Genomic DNA, 18,705 nt, shown 5'->3' on the forward strand with positions numbered 1-18,705 from the left:
TTTAACACAAGGAAATATTTAGAAACAACTAGAAGCTCCCTGCATTTTTCAAACTTAGAACCATAAGTCTTCTCCTTCTTACTGCTTTGAAAAAAATAACAACAACAACGAAAAAACCCTAATCTTATACTAGGACCTCTTTAGATCCATTTCTGGAGATCTTTTTAATACAAGGCGCTACAAGGCCGTTAAACTACTGCTGATACTTAACATTCCAGACAAGTGACAAGGCTGGAAAAGGACAGCCTAAAAGAATTTCTGGCTATAGTACACAAATGGTTTTTCCAGATTTAGTCCAAAACAAATTGGTTCCCAAAGTTCAAACTCCCAGAATGCAAGAAATTTTGAGTCTCCTCTCCCTCTTCAGCCATATTTACAAAACGAAAATGTTTATTCATGGCCCCTTCAAACCATGGCTTTATGCTCAGATTTCTGGCAGGCAGTTACAAAATTGCACAATACTGTATTCATAAAATTAACTGTCAGCCATATTTTTAATTAAAAATATCAATTCAATATATTTGTACATTTATAACAAACTGATCTGAAATACAAAATGAAACATTTTCTTTTGTTATTTTACTAATCATTCAAATGTAACAATGTAACAAACCCTTTAATAATAAGCTAAAAATTTTAGATTTGAGAAATGTTTTGCCAATGGCACAAAGAAAGTCTTTCCAAACTAAACAAGTTAAAACAGATTAGAATTTGAATTCAGTTTAATAAAAATTGAAATCTTTTTTCAATAAGCACTTCACTGATTAGATAACATGAAAAGCAATAAAAATTACTAAGGAGTACTTTTTTCTTATATCTACTGAGTATAAGGTAGTGGTCTCAACAGTGGGTAATTCTGCCCTCTAGGGGACATTTGGCACTGTCAGTAGACATTTTTGGTTGTCACAACTGGGTGAGAGTCTAGGGATACTGCTAAACATCCCACAATGCACTGGATACTCCTCGCAACAAAGAACTATAGGGCCCCCAAAATCAATAGTGTCAAGGCTGAAAAACTCTGGCATGAAAAGATTGGTTTAAACCGAGGAGGGAAGGGAGATGTTTGTCTTTCTGCAGCAGACTATAAATACAGTCTCATCTGCACATTGTGTTGAGCTGAGAAAGCCAACTCAACAGAATTGACTGAAAGAGCAGGGAACGTGTATGACATGGGGCCTCTTACACCCTTGATTTCCATCCACATTTTCTGGGAAAGGACAGACAGCTCAAAGAAGGCTCTCTCTGATCTCCCAGAATGAAATGTAAGGAGAGTCACAGGGACTCACTGCTGACCTGCACCTCCTTCTGTGGTGTCCTGCCTGGCAGACCAACAATCCCAAATGGATGGCGAAAATCCACTGTTCTCCAGTCCATCTGAAACCTCACTGGCAAGAGGGAAAGCAGGGAACTAAACCCTGAGGGCCCCCTGCATGCCAAGCACTGTGCTGGGGATACCACACACACAGCATTTCATTCAACCCTCCTTCACCTTGAGAGGTAAGGATGACCTCAGGGCAACCGTGAAAAGGATCACCTGAGCCTCCCACAGCTGGCCGATGCCAAGGGTAGAGGTCTGAACAGGTCTGACTCCAGATGTCCCACGACGGCACCACAGCAGGGTAGCTCCCTAGGCTGTCTTCCTCAATCTCAGGTGCGGCCTGCACAGTGAGACACTGAGCCACGGTAGAGACTCGTCCCGGCCCCCGAACGCAGGTCTTGGCTGACAGCATCCCCTCGTCTCCGTGCCCACCACCCCTGCCAGCCCTGCTCCAGCTCCTTCTGTGTCAGGGAAGAATCACAACCTGGCGACCCAAATCCCGCTGCCCCCCAACCTCTCCAGGCGCCCGCCTACCTGCCTCAGGCCAAACGCCCCGCTCCCACCCTCTCCTCACCCCTTGTCTGACGCAGGCCAAACGCCCCGCTCCCACCCTCTCCCCACCCCTTGTCTGACGCAGCCACACTCTTTCCAACACCTACACTTCCACTCGGCCATCCCGCCCCAACAGCCCCTTATGGTCTTCTCCCACATCATGCCAAGACTCTGCTCCAGGCACTGTGACCACAGCACCCATCTCACTGTATTTCATCCCAGCAACATTTGAGACATACTTAGACTAAAAAATATTCATTCTTTACCCTAAATTAAATGGTAGGTGGGCATCCTGTATCTTACCTGGCAACCCTAGGCCCTGCACACAGACCAGCCAACAGGGAGGAAAGGGCAGCGCCAGGAGAGGAGGGAGCAGAACACGGGGACGAGACACAAGGTGAACCGGGACGAGAACGATGGGCAGAAGCTACACAGAGAACAGCACGAATATTAAGCCCGAACCACAGAGCTCGACAGTCAGTCCTCCACAAAACAGCCCGATCCAGAACTCCAAAGCCACTCTCCAGGACTCCCTCCAGCAGCTGGGGTCTAGAGCAGCACGTTTCTTTCATGAAACCAGACCCCTGTGCTGGGCCCTCTGCGCGCCTCGCGCAGCTCCCTCCCACGGGCGCGTTATTCCCCCAAGTCCAGTGTCCACTGGTTGAAAACTCCCTCCTCCTTCAAAGCAATCTTGGAGGACAAGCAGCTCAAATCCCTCAAAGCCCAGCTCAGAGGACCTGGGTCACACGAAGCCCCGCCCCCAGACTGTCCCTCCAGCACCATCAACACGCCCTCAGGGCAGCCACGTGGAGGCTTCTCTGCCTCACCAGGACCGAGGAGGCGAGGCAGGGCCAGTGCCAAAGGCATCATTTAAGAACTACAAAGAGAAAGGAACCAAACACCCGACAGACAAAATCAGAGCTAGGATGTGAAGAGCCCAAGCCACTGATGAAAGGACAAGTGTGTTAGAAGGAAATCCTGGAAGCGCTCTCGAGACACCTATTACCCAGTTCACAGCCTGTCACACCACATCCTGCAACTGGGGGTAGAACTTCTACTCACTTATCAGTGGCAGGATGAGGATGTAAGAGGAAAAGAGAGGAAAACCATGGCAAGCACTTCCTTCTGAGTTCCAGATGTCATGGTGCACCCATCCCTGTGAAAATGTGAGACTCACCATATAACTCAATTACACTGACTTTGCTGTTGCCAATTTAGTATCATGCTGTTTGTCTTTACTGCGTGAGTAATGTATCACAAAGTCCAAGCACCGAACTTAATTACGTGTCAGAATTTCAATGCAATGCAACCAACAGGGTATCAAGAAAATAGAATGTGTAAAATAAATGTTTCTTCCTAATGCTTCATTCTAATTTTTAACAAGTAAAATGTCAGAACAATGTTACCTGATTTAGCAAACTCTGAGCTTCAGTAACAGGTTACTAGTAACACATTAAGAGTAATAGGGCTTCCCTGGTGGCGCACTGGTTAAGAATCCGCCTGCCAATGCAGGGGACATGGGTTCGAGCCCTGGTCCAGGAAGATCCTACATGCCGCGGAGCAACTAAGTCCGTGTGCCACAACTACTGAGCCTGCACTCCAGAGCCCGCGAGCCACAACTCCTGAAGCCCGGGCGCCTAGAGCCCATGCACTGCAACAAGAGAAGCCACTGCAATGAGAAGCCCGCACACCACAACCAAGAGTAGCCCCCGCTCACTGCAACTAGAGAAAGCCCGCGCACAGCAACAAAGACTCAACGCAGCCAAAAATAAATAAATAAAATAAATAAATTAAAAAAAAAAAAGAGTAATGGAGACTTCCCTGGTGGTTCATTGGAAGGTGGTCCAGTAGTCCACCTTCCAATGCAGGGGATGTGGGTTGGATCCCTGGTCTGGGAACTAAGATCCCACATGCCACCGGGCAACTAAGCCCGTGGGCCCCAACTAGAGAACTTGCGCACCACAGCTAGGGAGCCTGCGTGATACAAACTACAAAGCCCATGTGCTCTGGAACCTGCGCACCACAGCTAGAGAAGAGAAAACTCGCATGCCACAACTAGAGAAGCTCATGCGCAGCAACAAAAAGATCCTGCATGCGTCAACGAAGATCCCGCGTGCCGCAACTAAGACCCAACGCAGCCATAATTAATTAATTAAAAATCTTTAAAAAAAAAAAGAATAATAGACTCTCATACAAACTGTACAGCAGCTCACCCCAAACTCAGCAGATGGGACTCTTCAGATTCTAATCCTTCAAATTATTTCTTAGGTCAAAGCTATTTCTTAGGTTTAAAATATTACCCCCAAAATTACCAAATCCTGTCTCTGAGAACACTGCTTACCTAATCTGATTTACTGCAAATGAGTAATTTAACTATTTCAGCTTTAAAAACAACCATCTGGGCTTCCCTGGTGGCTCAGTGGTTAAGAATCCGCCTGCCAATGCAGGGGACATGGGTTTGAGCCCTGGCCCGGGAAGATCCCACATGCCATGGAGCAACTAAGCCGGTGCGCCACAACTATCGAGCCTGTGCTCTAGAGCCCATGAGCCACAACTGAGCCCGCCTGCCACAACTATTGAAGCCCACGTGCCCCTAGAGCCCATGCTCTGCAACAAGAGAAGACACTGCAATGAGAAGCCCACGCACCGCAACGAAGAGTAGACCCCACTCGCCGCAACTAGAGAAAGCCCATGCGGAGCAACAAAGACCCAATGCAGCCATTAATTAATTAATTAATTAATTGAAAAAGAAAAAAAGACACAATGCAGGCAAAAATAAATTGAAAAAAAAAAACAAACAGGGCTTCCCTGGTGGCGCAGTGGTTGAGGGTCCGCCTGCCGATGCAGGGGACACGGGTTCGTGCCCCAGTCCGGGAGGATCCCACATGCTGCGGAGCGGCTGGGCCCGTGAGCCACGGCCGCTGAGCCTGCGCGTCCGGAGCCTGTGCTCTGCAACGGGAGAGGCCACAGTGAGAGGCCCGCATACCACAAAAAAAAAAAACAAAACAAAAAACAACCATCCCTTCTAAGGACTTCAAAACACAAACAGATTTTTATGAGAGAGAGAAGAGCAGCATTGTTCTGGGCCATAACACTAAACACAGAGCATGGTGCCAGAAGGCAGATCTCCAACTAGCAGCCTGGGACACTGCGGCTGTGCACTCAGGAATTCACAGTCTAGTGGAAAGAACCCAGATTATTCCGGCAGAACCTGGTTCAAGTGCCAGCTCCACCACTTACTTGTTATGTGGCTCTGGGCATGTTACTCACGTCTAAACTTCAGTCCTTGCACCTCTAGGTGGAGGCTAAGAGCTCCTACACAGGACTGCTACAGGAACCACACCAAACAGCACACTGCTATCCTCGCTACATCACAGAGGTGAATTCCCTGTACCCTAACTTCTTCTTTCCAACTCCTCACACCACCAGCAGAAAAGAAGGGGTCTCTCCCCCCAGGACAGTCCCCAGGGCTGTTCTGCTCCACTCCATCTTCCAGACAACTAAAAACTCCACGGTCCACTGCAGGTGTGTGCCACCCCCTCTGGGGCCTAACCACTGCTGCTGTCACCCCGTGGGGTCTAACTCAGCAAGGCCTTCCTTTGCCTTCCTCATTCAGTGGGTCACTAATTGGACTTGCCCTTCCTCTGTCCCTGGTATCCAGCCCTCTCCTCACTCGCTCCCTCGCCCAGTATGAGTCTCCCCACTGGCCTTTCATCACACCTCCTGACTGACACACATCTCTCTCTGAACCTTTGTGCATGCTTTCAATCCCTTCTATCCTTGCATCTTTCTTCTTTTTGAATTGTTGCTTTTTTGTGTGTGTGTGGTACACAGGCCTCTTACTGTTGTGGCCTCTCCCATTGCGGAGCACAGGCTCCGGACGCGCAGGCTCAGCAGCCATGGCTCACAGGCCCAGCCGCTCCACGGCATGTGGGATCCTCCCGGACCGGGGCACGAACCCGTGTCCCCTGCATTGGCAGGTGGACTCTCAACCACTGCGCCACCAGGGAAGCCCCGAATTGTTGCTTTTTTAAGATGAGATAAAGGTATTGTGGATTTTTGTAAAAGATTCTTTATTAATTAAATTAGAAAATAACAGAAAAAACTCTGGGCCTGGCTTCCCAGGTCCTCTAATCAGTCCTCTCTGCTTCCTGTTTCCCTATGACCGAGGACAGACAGCAAACTACAGTCCATGGGCCAAATCCAGCTTATCACTTGTTTTTGTACAGTCCACAAACTAAGAATATTTCTTGCATTTTTTTTTTTTTTTTTTTTTTTGCGGTACGTGGGCCTCTCACTGTTGTGGCCTCTCCCGTTGCGGAGCACAGGCTCCGGACGCGCAGGCTCTGCGGCCATGGCTCATGGGCCCAGCCGCTCCGCGGCATGTGGGATCTTCCCGGACCGGGGCACAAACCCGTGTCCCCTTCATCGGCAGGCAGACTCTCAACCACTGCACCACCAGGGAAACCCTATTTCTTGCATTTTTAAATGGTTGGGGAGAAAAAAAAAATCAAGAGTATTTTGTGACATCAAAAACTATACAAAATTCAAGTTTTCAGATCCACTAAGAAAATTTTATTGAAACACAGGTACACTCATTCATTCATGTATTTCTATGGCTACTTCTGTGCTGATTAGTTGCAACAGAGACTATATGGCCTGCAAAGTCAAAAACATTTACTACCTGGCTCTTTACAGAAAAAGTCTGTCAGTCTCTGTCTCTACTGAGACTATAATGATATGCCTTCCCCCCCTCTCTCAGTTGACTTTGACTTTCCTCTTCTTTTCTTTTCTTTTTTTTTTTTTTGGCCGCGCCATAGAGTCTTAACCACTGGAGTGCCAGGGAAGTCCCTTTGTTTTTTGGGGGGTTGACTTTCATATAGAACTACAGGTGACTAAATTCCCCATCTCAGGAATGTTTTCCCCTTTTTCAAATCCTAACCATTACCAGCAGCTTATGTGGAAGCAGGTAAGCAAAACATTCCTTGTTACTATACAGATTGAGGCCTTGGCGATGCTGTCCCCGTGTATACAAGGGACGGCTGACGACCCCCTATTCACTTCCAATCTTTCACAGCGGGCTGGCAGGCTAGCAGCTAGGAAAGAGAGCATGCAATATAGGGTACTGAAAGAAATGCTCAAGGAAGCCATGGGAATAATGTGTCTGTCCTGTACCACAATGTCATCATTTACGTGTTACCAGTATAAGTGAAAGTCAAAAAGATACCAACTCAAAACAACAGAATTTCAAAAAGAAATCAGGAAGAAAAAGCTGATGAGGGGCAGAAGGGGATGAGGAGAAAACCGACAACTTAGACTCTCACCAACTGTGGTTAGTGGAAAACTGTGGAGACCCTAGCATTAAAGGGGCATGCAGCCCTCCCCCGGAGGCCAAAGCAGCCTAAGAAGGAAGGTCCCTATGAAGCTGGAACCTCAGCTCATCGGGTGTCCTGACACCCTCGAGCTGCCACGCTACATAAGGTGGTCTAACCCCAGGGATCACTACCTCCTTGCACACCATCTGGGAACAAATAAGAAGTAAGAAACCTGGAATGCACCTCTGTGACTAGTCTCAATAGGAAACCCTGACCTTTTGAAGGCAAGATGTTTTCACCTCAAATTTTTTCCAACTTTACCGAGATATAATTGATAAATAAAACTGTAACACATTTAAAATGTACATCACGGCGACTGATGTACATATACATTGTAAAAGGATTCCCACCACCTAGTTAATTAATACGTCACCGCACATATTTATCTTTTGTTCATGTGTGTGAGAAGCAGATTTTGGAAGGGTGCAGGTGCTGTCAAAGGTTAGAATCTGATCCTATTGTCCACAAGTTCCCGGGGAAGAGGAAAGCTCTGAAAGACAGACCCTGGAAGACTTGCTTCTGTAGCAGAAGAGGGAGTTTGGGCTTAAAGTGTCCCCACAGCACAGCAGGGCTCTTCCAAGGGCAACAATACAGTCCTGAGCTGAAATAAATCATCTGATTTACACTGTCTGGATCCAGGAAGACAGGAGTCCCAGGTAGACTGTCCTCCTCAGAGGACCTGGTAAGGTACCGTGTGCAGTTCTAGAACCACACTGTGAGGAGAAAATCTAATAACCAGCCTGTCTCCAGTCCAGAGAGCTCTGAAAACAACTCAAGTAAGTGAGACTTTCATCTCGGTAAGTGAAAATAGTCGTTTTCAAACTTCAAAAGGTCCAGAAGGCAGGAATAGGACTAGAGAGTGAAAGTTATCAAGCGACAGATTCCGAGGCAACTAATAATCAGCGATGTCCCTACACCAACCGACCGGCCTTAAAACTGGTTGGGTCCTCCCCTCGCCGAAGGCACTCAAGCGGGGCCAGGAGGACTGCTCGTCATCAGACACCAGCTGAATGTTCAGCTCCTGCACTAACTTCGGTTAGCTAGATACTCGGACAGTCACAACGCTTCAGCTCTCAGGGCTCCAGGTAACAGTGGTGTGACATCAACTGTTTGAAAGAGCATCACATTGAACCTACACGGGGGAATTTGCTGGGCTCACTTTCTCACTTGCCTGTTTCCTGAGGGAATCTCTTTCTCAGTGCAGCCACCAGCCACCCCCATCACCTGAAATGTCCCAAGCTCGCTTCTGACGCAGCATGGCACATATATCTAACCTCCAGGCTCCTGACAATTTAAAAAAAAAAAAAGTATGTAGACAAAAGACAAAGAAACCAGTAACTGCTATGCAAAAAGTAATCAGCTGTTTGAGAGATAACAGGTCTTTTTCCTCTTGACCTCACTATGCTCTGAAGCTTCACCTGCAAAGATGTTCAGAGACTAAGAACCCTTCACAGAAGTCACTCTCTGGCGTCAATACAGACCCTGCTGCTGCTGACCACCCTCTCCCCACCTGAAGGACTCCCTGGCCAGACAAGGTACAGCACCTATGCAATCACATGCGACGAGGAATGAAACAGCATAGGAACCCTGGGTGGTTATCCCTGAGGATAATGAACCTTGGGTGACAAAGTAAACACTGCGTTAGCGTTTCAGCAGAGACTCTCATACTTGCATAATAAATCCCCCTCTTAGCCTACCATCACAGGATATACTCTTCAATTTTTATTTCCTGCTTAAAAAAAGTCACTACAGAAATAGTATTGGAGGGCTTCCCTGGTGGCGCAGTGGTTGAGAGTCCGCCTGCCGATGCAGAGGACACGAGTTCGTGCCCCAGTCCGGGAAGATCCCACATGCCTCGGAGCGGCTGGGCCCGTGAGCCATGGCCGCTGAGCCTGCGTGTCCGGAGCCTGTGCTCCGCCAACGGGAGAGGCCACAACAGTGAGGGGCCCGCATACCAAAAAAAAAAAAAAGAAAAAAAAAGAAATAGTATTGGAAAAAATTATAAATTCCAAATTCATACTTCACTGTCACTTTATTTAAAATAATGTGTATACTGCATATGTGAGAAAAACGAACCAATCAAACAAAATCATCATTAACTACTATCAAGGGCCATCCCATATTTAAAACTTGCCTGAGTGTCTTAAGGGAGAAGAGGCATGAAATTAGGAAGAGAAAAGAGGGGGCCCAGCCAAGCGCTCAGGCAAGAAAGGGTGTAGAAGGAGGAGGCAAAGAAGAGGACCTCAGTAAGACCAGGCAGGCATCAAGGTCAGTCCCCCAGCCATCGTCCTATGACACCCCCACAGGCTTTGTCACTAGTTGCCCCTTCAATTCTTGGGCAGTTTTTCGTACGTGGAGCCAAATGTCAGTGCAACTATAACTACCATTTACTAGGGAACCTGCCAAAGCAGCACAAAATAAATCCAGCCCTCTTTCCATGTGAAAGCTCTTCAAATATTTCAATTATAAGAGAAACAATGCCCTACATAGTCTTCTATTCTCCAGGCTAAATGGCACTGTCGTTCCTTCAACCATATGGCAAATGCATTCCAGTTGAAAGGCAGCATATTACAGTGAAAAGAACATAGGGCTTTTAGTCAGAAAACTGGGCTCAAGTCCAAGCTTGGCCCCTGGTTAACTCTGTATTCTTAACCTCGTTTCCTCACTTATAAAATTAAGGAAAATAACTACCTTAAGCTGTATGGTGAGAGGACCGTATTTAATGAAAGGTACACATGAAATGTATGCTTTTTCAGCCATGCTGCCACGGATGCTCATTAGATTCCACAGTACTAATAACCTAAACCTCATAAACCTTATGAATTAAATTAGTTTTATAAATAAAGTTTTGGAACCCAACCCAACTAAGCACATGTGTGGTGGGGGAGGACAGCGAGAAGCAAAGGCAGGAGAGGAGGTGACTAAGATCCCTGTACTGCTAGACAGTATGCTGGGTGGCATTTATATTCTACACTAGACCTTCAGAAATATTACTTTAACATAAACTTGCAGGTTGTGTTTTGTTCTGAATTTTTATAAACGAACATTAGTAACTGAATTGCCCCAAAAATTTTTCTGCAAAATAATGTTTTATTCATTAGAGTGACATTCTGATTATTAATAGATGACTAGCATTCCATCATGATGGAGCTGGTCTGGATGAGCAAGACTTTGACCTGGATGGGTAACACAAAGGGTGAATAACTGTGTGTCTAAAATGTGCATTTCTAACTTCATTTCAAAGTCAAATATAAAAAACAAAATGAGAACCGAAATGCTTATTTTAACTGCATTACCACTAGGGCCAACATAGAAGGGTTAGTGCAGGCCAAACTAGGCTACATATCAATATAAATCTGCCCTTATTGGGAGGGAATTCCCTCCAGGCCTAACCACTCTAGAGGACCCAGATTATTTTCCCTAAGCATCACCATGAATAATTTAAAGTAGGCTTTACTGGAGGGACAATCTCAATAATTCATAGGGCAATATAACAAACACAGAAAAGTTCAGGAAGAAAACAAGAGGCTTGACTGGGCCCAGAAGTTTTGCCATGTCCCCCAAAAGTACTCTCAACTGCATCCATCAGAAACCTCCAGCACATATATCTCACCTGGTTTTCGGGGAACGATGTCTATTACTTGTCAACAGAATAAGAGGATTTGGATACAATTTATAAATGTGCAAACTTTGCTACCAAGGACTCATATGTGGATCTCCTAGAACTTCATATCCACATTAACCAATTGGGTCTTTTTTTTTCCTTTTTTTTATTTTATGAAAATGTTTCTACTTTCTCCTGCAAGATTATTAATACTAATACTGACTTAAAGTAACTTGTAACAACATTTAGCGCAATCTAGCCTTTGGTACTTCATATACACTACTCAGAAAGCCCCCACAGACTCAAACTGCAATGGTAAAACCCTAGGCTATGCTACTTGTTTATTTCCTGACTTTCCACCCCTGCTCCTATTAGAAAGTAAGCTCTAAGAGTGCAGGGTGTTTTGTATGTTTTGTTCATGCTGTTGCCTCAAAGCCTAGAACAGTGCCTGATCCATAATAGCCTTTTATTATCTGCTGAATTGAATGAATAAACAGTATATTTATATTATGGAATATTACTATGAAGCCATTAATCACAATGAGTCAGAATGATACCAGCTGATTTAATGGACTTTCCAGAAGTATTAAGTGAGGAAAACAAAAGGCCGAAGTGCCAAAAATATCCCATGTTTTAAAAAGTATGCCCTGAAAACCCATACATTGATCAGGAAGTGGAGAACTTAGAACCTGACACACTGCTGGAGGGACTGTAAAATGGAGCAGCTTTGAAAAACAGTTGGTGGTTCCTCAAAAAGTTTAACATTGCTACCATATGACCCAGTGATTCCACTTCTACATATACACCTAAGAGAACAGGAAACATCTGTCCACACAAAAATTTGTACATGAATGTTCACAGCAGCATTATTCATACTATCCAAAAGTGGAATAAACCAGGGACTTCCCTAGTGGTCCAGTGGTTAAGATGCTGCACTTCCAATGCAGGGGGTGCGGGTTCAGTCCCTGGTCAGGGAACTAAAATCCCACGTGTCGTGTGGCCAAAAAATTAAAAAAAAAAAAAAAAAAAAAGAAAGAAAAGAAAAGTGGAATAAACTAAATGTCCATCAACTAATGAATAGATAACAAAGTATGGACTCTTATTTAGCCATAAAAGGAATGAAGTACTAATGAATGCTACAACATGGATAACCCTTGGAAACATTATGCTAAATGAAAGAAACCACACAAAAGGCCACATATTGTCTGATTCCATTTATATCCAGAACAGACAAGTCCAGAGAAAGTAGATTAGTGATCGCCAGGGGCTTGGGGGAGTGGAGAATGGGGAGTGACTGTTGCTGGGTACAAGGTTTCTTCCTGAGGTGATGAAAATGCTCTGGAATTAGAGAGTGGTGCTCAATGCACAACTCTGTGAATGTACTAAAAACCACTGAGGTGTGCAATTCAAAAAGCATGGCAACCTAAATGTCGATCAACACAGGAATGGATAAAGAAGATGTGGTACATATATACAATGGAATATTACTCAGTCATAAAAAAGAACAAAATCATTCCATTTGCAGCAACATGGATGGACCTAGAGACTGTCATACTGAGTGAAGTAAGTCAGACAGAGAAAGACAAATATTATATGATATTGCTTATATGTGGAATCTAAAAAAAGGGAACAAAATGAACTTATCTACAAAACAGAAATAGAGTTACAGATGTAGAACACAAACTTATGGTTACCAGGGGGTCATGGGAGAGAGAGAAATGGGAAGATTGGGATTGACATATACACACTACTATGTATAAAACATTGATAGATAACTAATAAGGACCTACTGTATAGCACAGGGAATTCTACTCAGTACTCTGTAATAGCCTATGTGGGAGGGGAATCTGAAAAGGAGTGGATATATGTGTATATATAGCTGATTCACTTTGCTGTACACCTGAAACTAACACAACATTGTAAATCAATTGTACTCTAGGGACTTCCCTGGTGGTCCAGTGGTTAAGAATCCATCTTCCAATGCAGGGGACACAGGTTCCATCCCTGGTTGGGGAACTAAGATCCCACATGCCTCAGGGCAACTGAGCCCGCACGCCGCAACTACTGAGCCCACGCACCACAACTAGAGAGAAGCCCATGCACCACAACTAGAGAGAAGCCCGCATGCCGCAACTAAAGATCCCACGTGCCACAATTAAGACTGGATGCAGCCAAAAATAAATTAAATTTAAAAAAAAAACTATACTCCAATAAAAATTTAAATAAATAAATAAATTTGACTCATTTAAGTTGGAAAAAACAAAAAGGATGAACTTTATGGTATATGAATTATACCTCAGTAAAGCTGTTATTTTTAAAAACCATACATGTTTGCAAATGAGTACATGAATGAATATATGCATACACGATTCTTGTATTCAAATGAATACATTAACAATGAAGAGTGGTATGAAAGGTTGACATTCCTGGTGGTGGAGTTCGGGGGAGGGGAGAGTGGGGTGGGGAGAGGAGACAAGTGTTGAGGCAAGAAGTAAGAGATAAAAAGACTAAAAAATCCAAGGCTGGTGGCCTTGAGTGGCAGGGGCCGGGCAAAGTTGAATAATTACGCAATGAGGTAAGCTTGAGGAATAAAAATGAGGGGGACTTCCCTGGCGGTCCAGTGGTTAGGACTCAGCGCTTTCACTGCAGAGAGCCCAGGGTTCAATCCCTGGCCAGGGAACTAAGATCCTGCAAGCCTTGCGGCTTGCCCCCCCCCCCCCAAAAAAAAGAATAGAAATGAGGGAACTAGGTTTGAAAAATCCAGCAGGTAATTTGTAACAGGGCAGAGAAAACACACCTGAGTAAGTGTAATGATGTGACAGAGTTTGCAGAAATGCAGAGGCCAGATGGGGAAAAGAACAAGAACACAGGACAGAAGATTTAAGACTGACCCTAACCAGGGACTTCCCTGGCGGTCCAGTGGTTAGGACTCGGTGCTTTCACTGCTGGAGCCTGGGTTCAATCCCTGATCAGGGAACTAAGGTCCAGCAAGCCACCAGGCCAGGGCTGGGGGGTTGGGGCGGGAGGCTGGGGGAGACTGACCCAAACCCATCAAGGTTTAAAATGTGCAAGAAGACTCAATAGCTCCTGCTCAAGAACTCTTGGGCCTGGTGGGGTAGAACAAACTATGACCAGGAGACGCTACCAGGGGAAGAAGGGAGTGGGACTCAGGACACTGGCATCTCCTACATGGCAGGACAGGGGCATCTCTCGGAAGAAAGTGTCCAGTTGTGACTGTTCTGGAAATCAGCAGCCCCAACAAACTGCTTCAGGACTTCCCACGGGACGAGGTGCCCCTAGAAAATGGCTGAGTTGGGACTTTCCCAAGAACATGAAAAGTGAGAGAGGAAGAAAGGGACAACTTTCATTTTTAACAAGTATTTCTTGACAAATCCTAACACTGCCGTCAGTTTCTTTGCCTCTTTCCCAAGCTTAATCAGGCTCTTTTTTTTTTCTTTTGTACAAACTCAGTTCTTTTGAAAAGAAGTGTAATACAGGGCTTTTTTTTTTCAAGAGACAAAGTATTTTTCCCCTTTAACATTTCTGTTTTCCCTGGGCTAGATGTACAAGAGACGAACTTGAAATTTAATATCTTCATCTCTTAAAACTTTACCATCCAAAAACAACAACAACAACAATAAAAACCACCACCACCAAGATGGAAGGTATACAAGGAGAAAAAGGGAAACAACATGAAACAAATGCACATTCCTTCCAGAGCCCGGAACAAAGGTGATATAATAGACATCACAGACAGAGTCTCCTCCGTCAAGAAATTAGATTTTAATTAGACACTAAGACACAATTAAATGGACTTTGCAAGTTGGTGTGCATGGCTGGGAGGTATCTCAGGGATGGCGAGGTCAAGTGGACCTGTAGTGAAAAGCTCCTCAGGGACAGGGACTAAGTGACCCACTTCCTCAGGACCCATGCCTAACAAACTACTCACCCAGCAGATGCAACGACACGCACCCCACTCTGCACTGTGGTGTCCCAGCTGGTGGAGAAGAGCAGACAAAACCAGAGAGCCAAATCCTAACTGGACAGGGTGCTTGGACAAGCCTGCAGGAGACAGGATAAGGGATGCCTTTCAGGCCAGGTCCTACCTGAGCTGAGTTTTGAAGGATGAAGTGAGAGAAAAGCTTTCCAGCAGAGGAGACTGGAGAGAGTTCCAAGGACCAAGAGCTCAACGAAGCACCTAAAAGGAGGTGGGGGCAGGACGAGAGTGGCGGCCAGAGCCCAGTGACACCAGGCTAAGGATCGGTAGATCTGATTGTAAAGACAGTGGGAGCCATTGAAGGATTTTAAATTGTGCAGCGAGCAGGGCAGTAACCGTGAACAGATTAACATTTTAGAAAGAAAGGCAGGGGCAAACCTCAGGATTTAACCAAAAAATAAAGACAAGAACTACAATGAAGATGTGCAAAAAGGTCAGGGAAAGCACTTAACAGATCTGCATTCTCTTCTTCTGGACAATTGTCCTTTACAGAGTTTCCATGTTATCCTTTGAAAATGGAGAACTCAGGTGGGTGAGAGCAGTCAGTCCTCCCAATGTGAACATGAGTATTTGAAGAATTAAAGATTGCATTATTAATTTTAATTTGAGACACTTTTAAAATGTATGCTTGATACACATTATATACTGTAGTTTTGTAAGTACAAAAGAAAATTTACAATAACTCTAAATCTAAATTTAGTAAGATTTTTTAAATCTTTACAAATTTTTAAGATTTCACAGACACAATGGTCATCTGTCACATTCACTTTGGAACTGGACAGGGTGCTGGACAGCCACTTCTCCCCTCAGCATATCTGAAATATAATCTGTAAGCCTAATTTCTTGATGGTCATGGTGTTTCACAGCAAAAGACTGGGGTCACAATACTAAAAAGTTTCGGAGCTGACAGAGAATCCCCACAGGGGTTCTTTACCTCGGCAGCCAGTCTATTCAATACTAACAATTCCAACCACCAGGAGGAATTTCCCTGCCTAGGCTTATACACACAAAAAAATATCCTGACATTTTACATCTGGTAGGAAAGGATGATCAGAAGTGTCTTTAATACCAAACAAATTCAACAGAGCCTTCTTAGTTGCCTGTGGATTGGGACAAATGACCACAAAGTAACTCATATTTACTCTTAAAAAATAATCTATACTTTAATCTTAGCAGCAAAAGCCCCAGGAACATTTTCACTAAACTCCCTTACTACAACAGCAGAACAATAGATTCTACGTTCTCTTTATTTCTAAAAATACCTCATTGTGATAAGAAAACCAACCTGTAGTTGCCATTTATTACAATCTCATTTAGCACCATTTACTATCACCATCATGTCACAGAAGATGCTTTAATTTTAGTATCAAGAAAATGACATTTTTTAGAAAGGGAAGTCCTAGTTGAATAAATTTAGTTTTATGAAAAACTCCCTATATTGTCCTCGTTTTTCTTAATACACTGAAGCCCACTCAACAGTTCATTTCAGGGGCCTGACCAAGAGTCTCCGAGATTGGTTCTCACCAGCCTTACAACACCACCTGGTCTTTGACGAAGGACCACAATGTCATGGAACTGGTGAGAAGGCCCAGTTCTACCCCTGGCTGAAGAGGACTAAGTAGGCAAAGATCCATTAAACATTAAAATTGGCAACTCAAGCTCCTTTCCATCTCCACCCCCAACACCCACACTTTACAGATGGGGAAATGAAGGCCAGAAAGGAAAACCGACTTGCCCAAAGCCATAAAGCCAAGAAATTTAACTCACCTACTGACACCCTGCCACTGTTCCTCTACTGAGGTGGAGAGTTTGCGTAATGACTATGGACAAGTTAGCCATGTGATTTAAATATGTATATGGTTATACAGCAAGTCTTAATGTATTATGAAAACCCATCCCTAATAATAATTTTGAACCAAAGCAATACTATCATCTGAGTCATCTAAAATATAAGATGTACTTTATGGAGTCAGTTATAAAGAGAACCTCTGCTTCAGAGAAATCCCGTCTCAAGAGGACACACGGCAGATACACAACCCCAAAAGTTCAAGTTTAAAACAGAAATTTTGATACAAACCTCACCTTAACCAATACTGCTATAATCACTTCCCATTCACTATGATGCTGAACTGCACACTTAGATATTTGGACTGTTGCCAAGGTGCAGAGTGATAAAGCTTTTCTATGGCACTATATTCACTTTCTTTTCTTTTTAAAAAAAATTTATTTTATTTATTTATTTTTGGCTGTGTTGGGTCATTGTTGCTGCGCGTGGGCTTTCTCTAGTTGTGGTGCGCGGGCTTCTCACTGCGGTGGCTTCTCTTGTTGCAGAGCACAGGATCTAGGTGCACGGGTTTCAGTAGTTGTGGCTCGCGAGCTCTAGAGCACAGGCTCAGTAGTTGTGGCACACGGGCTTAGTTGCTCTGCGGCACGTGGGATCTTCCCGGACCAGAGCTCGAACCCATATCCCCTGCATTGGCAGGCAGATTCTTAACCACTGCGCCACCAGGGAACCCCTCACTTTCTTACTGAAAATGAATGTCAAGAAAATCCCTACATACGTAGAGTATGCACAGGCAACTAAAAAGCATTCTCCAGCTATCTCAAGATGCTTGGTGTACACTCATTCAACGGAGAAAAGGAGACATGTTTCAAGAGAAAAAAATTACTGAATCAGCTATCTCTTTATAGAAAAAAATCTTACCTAGGTCAATACCTTACTTCTCCTTACCCTTCTGCATCGATGTGTCTATTTGATAACCTACCCATATTATAGTGATGTCTGCTGGTATCTACCAAGCCCCAGGCTCTGATTGCATCTCAAGATGCAGCCCCCGGGGTGAAAGCAAACATTTTTTAGTCTCTCGCATCTGCTGCAAACTTACAAGACATTATCAATGGCTGAAGATGATTTTTTTTTTTTAATACAACACAGACATTTCCCCCTGTGATCAATACAGGACGGCGAATTTATGGGAATTTTCCCTGGGTCCTCCCGTGCTTGCCCGCGAATTACCAAGGGCATTAACAAATCAAGATTCTTTGCGCTTGAATGATCACAGGAGTTACTTGGTTTTGTAAATGGGCCGAAACTGAGTGGAAACTTTCTTTTCCAGTCATCTCCAGGGGAGCTGCCCAGAAACGAACTCTGATGTCTTAAACGTAACCACTGAAGCCATACAATGACCACACTGCGGGAAAAGCAGAATTTCCTCGGCAGAACACAAGATTATTCACATCCAACCTGATGCAATTAACCAGGTCTGGAGAAAAAAGGATACTCCTCCCGCTCGGGGCTGACCCCGCCGGCGGAGCTGGGAGCGGGTGGGGGCGCGGCCCGGCGGAAGCAGAGCCCGCAGGAGGCCCGGGTCGGCCGCCCGCCGCATCCTCGGGCCCGGGGATGGAGGCCGGGGACTAAAGGACTGGGGGCCAGGGGCTATGGGGCGGCGGCCCCAGCCTCTCCTGGCGCGCGAGAAGAGGAGACCGGTGGGCGCGGGCGCAGAACCAGCCAGGCCCCAAGCAGCCGGGACGCCCGCCGGCCGGGGTCGCGGCTTCGGCTGCCCGGGGGCCCGCGAGGGGATGGCGCAGGCGCGCGCCAGGCGGGGGGCCCGGGAGGGGACGGCGCAGGCGCGGGGCCGCCGGGGTCTGCGGGGCCGCCGGGGCCTGGCCGCGCGGGCGGCGCTGAGGAGAGGGACGCTCCCACCGCGCACACTCAGGGCACCCGGCCCCGGCTCTTACCGCGCAGCGCCGCCTCGCTTGCTCGCTGGCTCCGGGCTGGGGCCGGGCGGCGAGCTCGCCCGGTGGCGCGGCCCGAATCCGTTGAGTCCGGCCTCAGGGCAGCAGCCAACCCCGCGGCGCC

At 45.7% G+C, this 18,705-nt stretch overlaps 1 protein-coding gene across 3 annotated transcripts in view; it reads right to left on the reverse strand.

Annotated features, from left to right (window-relative positions):
* Window positions 1-18,705, reverse strand: part of SPECC1L (sperm antigen with calponin homology and coiled-coil domains 1 like) — a 128,227-nt gene extending 109,522 nt beyond the window's left edge. For 2 of the 3 annotated variants that reach the window (XM_060120832.1, XM_060120830.1), the window contains exon 1: window positions 18,585-18,705. The gene's annotated coding sequence lies outside the window, so the exon portion shown is untranslated. Of the gene's footprint in view, window positions 1-14,798; window positions 14,856-18,584 lie in introns of those variants that run through there. The other variant, XM_060120831.1, reaches the window with a different exon arrangement.

This window comes from Lagenorhynchus albirostris, chromosome 14 (assembly GCF_949774975.1).
Source record: "Lagenorhynchus albirostris chromosome 14, mLagAlb1.1, whole genome shotgun sequence".
Lineage (NCBI taxonomy): Eukaryota > Metazoa > Chordata > Mammalia > Artiodactyla > Delphinidae > Lagenorhynchus > Lagenorhynchus albirostris.